We start from the raw sequence: 4,070 nt of genomic DNA, 5'->3' as shown, positions 1-4,070 counted from the left end.
CGAGAGATATTGAGCCCCGGTTTTGGCTTGGGGCTGAGACTGAGATATTGGGAGGGAGATTATTGGGAGGGGGAGGGAAATCATTGGGAGAGATCAAGGGGCGGGGCGTGGCCAGTGGGTGGGGGAAAGGGAGAGGGGTAAAGTCTGGTACCTGCCCCTCTCCCCATTGGCCCTGTACTACCCCCAGACCTATGGCAAAGTCTGGTATCCGCCCTTCTCCCCTACTCTGGTGGTTTCTTTAACCACATTCTGAAGGCGCTTCTGCAACTTGCTGACATCCTCTGCAAGGGGGAGCAATTGCTGTTGGTTCCTCTTCTTGTCATAGAGAGTGGTTAGCGCATGCTTGGACACATCACTGGACCAATCTGAGTCGGTGAGACCTTAGAACTCTTCTGCTTCCTGTCTACCAGTCCGGTTTTCAATCTTGATAGCTTCAGCTTTGCAAATGAGAGCACATCTATGCAAAGAATGACCCAACTTCAGAGCAAGTGATGGGATTCCATACTGACCCGTTTCAGGGCAGTATTCTGCAACTCTCCAGCTATGATTGCGTAAACTTGCCTGGGCCGTACGTAATCATGCAGGTGCATCTTTGCTGACTTTTCTTTTCTCAGGATTTGCAACAAACGTGCCAGTTCCCTCATCTTCTGACTGATGTACGTGTGCTGACTGGAATCATGGCCAAGTTTCTTGTAGAGGTGCTCGCCAAATTTCAAGATAAGCTGATCTCCTCGAACAATGGAGCTGATGTCTTCGTGTTTCATTTTGGACAGCACGTTTGCCTTCATTCTCTCTGAGCACTCCTCTGACATCGGCAACAACATGGCACTTCTTGTTTGGAGTTTCCTCCACTTTTTGTCCTTAGTGGTATAAGCTGCGCAGATCTTCTGGTGTTTCCACAAGTCACTATGGACGTACCAGCCAAGACAGAACTCGCAAGGCAAGTAGTCGCTGACAGACACCTTCCAAGAGCCTGGACGCTTTGCAGGAATTATTTCACCCTCATGTTTCTCAAGAACATCTAAGTTGTGGATGTGGTCTCCTTCGTTTCTGATTAAGTCCTACCGGATCTTCCGTTCCTTGGATTTTACATCAAAGCTCATGATGTGAGCGACACGGCTCTGTGTACTGTGAACCTGCATCATGTGACGAGACAGTTTGGCATAGGACTCATGACAGTAGAGACAGTAATGGTATTTATTCCGACACCGAAGCCCATCGTTATTGGACGTGTGCATCACTGTCACACCGCTTCCTGCTGAGTGTGCCTCACCCCCATCACTCTCGGGATCAACATCAAGATTGTCATCCCCATCACTGCTACATGCTTCCTCTGCAGTGTTCATATCTGGAATCCACTCCGAGTCATCAGAGTCATTTACTCTTACAGAGCTGCAGCCATCACAACCATCTGTAGGCACCTCAGTGCTCTTGGAATCCCCATCATTTGAGATACATGTACCACGGAGATGGACATCAGACTCACCAACGCATTTATATTTCAGCAAACGGAAATGATCACTTGGAAGGGGTATGATCTCTGGGCCATCTGAGTCTCCATCTGTCATAGGGACGCAATCTCCACAGGGACCAGCACCTTCAGATGCTGCCACTAAACAAGGTCTGTCTTCTCCCCCCTCCATGCTGTGAAACATAGAAAAATAAAAAATAGTGATTTCTTCGCCCCACACAGTGCAAAGTGTCTGCACTAATAAACTAAATTCTTCTTGCTTGTGACATATCCTTGTGATTATATCCTAGAAAATATTTCATAACGGATGGATAGTGACACATTTTTGATTTCAACAGATACAATAACTTTTGCACACAAAGTTTTCTGTGATATTCTGGAAATATCATTCCTCTAGTTTTACAGGTCATCATGTCTTAGGTCACGAACTGTCAGTCATAACAGGACCGATCCAACCAATCAACTTATTTTTACAAGATTAAACAGTGTGGACTTTTAAACAAGCTTTTAAACAAAAGTCATTAAACAGCTTTGATGCAAAGTGCTCCTCAATGTGGTGATTAAGTGATTACTCACAAACTCCCAAAGCATACTTTGATGCGGATGAGCAACTGTTAAATGCACAAGTAAACACCTGGTATGTTTATCGACAAGAGTTTGCAAAACTTCAAAGTGCTGATTAACTGCTGATTTTATGCAATTCCATGCCCATATTCCGACAGTTTTGTTTTGTTTACGAGTTACATGTTTGTCATAGGAAAGAATTCCACACACAGACAGTGGAGAGCAATACATGTTGTGAAATTAAACAAGGAAAATGTTGAATCATTTAATTAACAACAATTTCAAAATGACACAAAACTCCATAATTCTTTTACATGGAATAACACCTAGTGAAACAATTTCTCTGAATATTTGGGAATAATACATACTTTCAGTCAATTTAGTTATTTGGGGAAATTGGAAGTTACTTTTTTCATTGTATGCAAATTCAGTAAACTCCGGCTAAGTTACTGTAATATAATGCCTTTAACAAAGAAAAATCATTTTATTATGGAACCCCCTGTGGTTGGTTAACAACATGCTAATGACTCACTTGGAGATATATTTGAAGTTTCAGATGAACTTCAAAAAAAGTTTGGAAAAAAAGTACGGAAAGAGTTCCATACACAGACGCCACACGCTAGATGCTCTTGCAAAACCCCATGGGACTTTTGTTGAGTATTGACCGTCTATGGAACTCTTCCCAAAAGTATGTGTTCACAAAACTTCTAAATGAATGCACAGACGAGATACTTTTAAGCAATTGTCTCCCCCCCCCCCCAAAAAAATCTTACTTTTCTACATGTATGCCAATATTATATCCACGTGTACTCGTTCTCTACCGTTGTGCTCTGAACTGGCAACTTCCAAAAGGTATCAGATAACTCTTCATATTTGATTTTCATCCTGAAGTAGCCCAGAAAAGACAGCACAGTTGCAATAATCATGTGGATGAGAGCCACAAACATAAACCAGAAGACGACTGATTCGAAAAATTCCTGAAATAATATGAATATAGGATTACATTTTTCTCTATGCAAATGTTAACATAAAATAATAATTCAAACTTCTCATCAAAGAAATATTGCTAAAAACACACTTATAAAGGGATTCTGCTTATCTTTAACACTGACATTTTGCTGACACGGTTTAGCATTACTGTACATGCAAGCACACTATCCAACCGTTCATGGACAGGTTTAACTGGACACAAGTATATGTCCAAAGTGATTTACTTGTAAGACATCTACGGGTGTAAGTGAATCACATTACTTATCAAATTAAGATACTTCCATTTAAACTCCATGGTGAGAGAGGCCAGAATATTGGGCACAAAGTAAGGCAAGACTTTTTTTCTTATTATCTAGTAACAGGGCAGAACTAATGAACTATTTGCAAAACAGCCATTTTCAAATCTATGTATGAAATTTTTTTCTATCAGTTCAATACAAAAAACAATACCCTGTAAAACCCATTTTACTACTGGTGTTTAAAATGATGTTTTGTAAGTGAATGGTTCAGTCTTTCCTTGCTTAATTTGACTATTTCTGACATTATTTTTCATAGCTACAGATAACAGTTCATATAAAAAAAAGCACTGTCCATACACGTACATGAAGTTCTTTCTGTTGTCCTCTGATTTTATCCTATGATATTATCATTCGGTCAATCAATTAATGTCATTATGAATGTGCATACGTGTGCAACATTTGTGAACAATCGTCATATATGTAGCGCCACTAGAAAATTACTAGAGCCAATGCAAAATAGACAAAACGTTGTTTACTCACTTTAGTCATCTTCGTTACTGTCTGATGTCCTGGTGGGAAAACAATAATAACATAAAGTTATGACAAACGTACAGTGTAGGTTTTGGTAGTCAGTTACAAATTAAATGCCAAAAACAGGTGTGCATGAAGGATCAAAACAGATACAACACATGTATGTTACCTATAATACTTGAACTGTAATTTGGTTTCAGGAGAGGTCAGTAATTTTAAAAGAAAAACTTGCTTACTTCTAATGGAACTGTAAGCTATTTTAAAAAGTCTATTTT

The 4,070-nt window shown here is 40.0% G+C and overlaps 1 pseudogene; it reads right to left on the bottom strand.

Moving 5' to 3' along the window:
- Nucleotides 1–307: 307 nt before the first annotated feature.
- On the bottom strand, nt 308–1,665 carry LOC119734049 (annotated as a pseudogene).
- Between the last annotated feature and the right edge of the window lie 2,405 nt (nt 1,666–4,070).

The sequence above is a fragment of the Patiria miniata genome, unplaced genomic scaffold (assembly GCF_015706575.1).
Source record: "Patiria miniata isolate m_02_andy unplaced genomic scaffold, ASM1570657v1 HiC_scaffold_26, whole genome shotgun sequence".
NCBI lineage: Eukaryota > Metazoa > Echinodermata > Asteroidea > Valvatida > Asterinidae > Patiria > Patiria miniata.
Note: the sequence above shows the minus strand (reverse complement) of the source record. Positions and strands in the feature narration are given on the sequence as shown.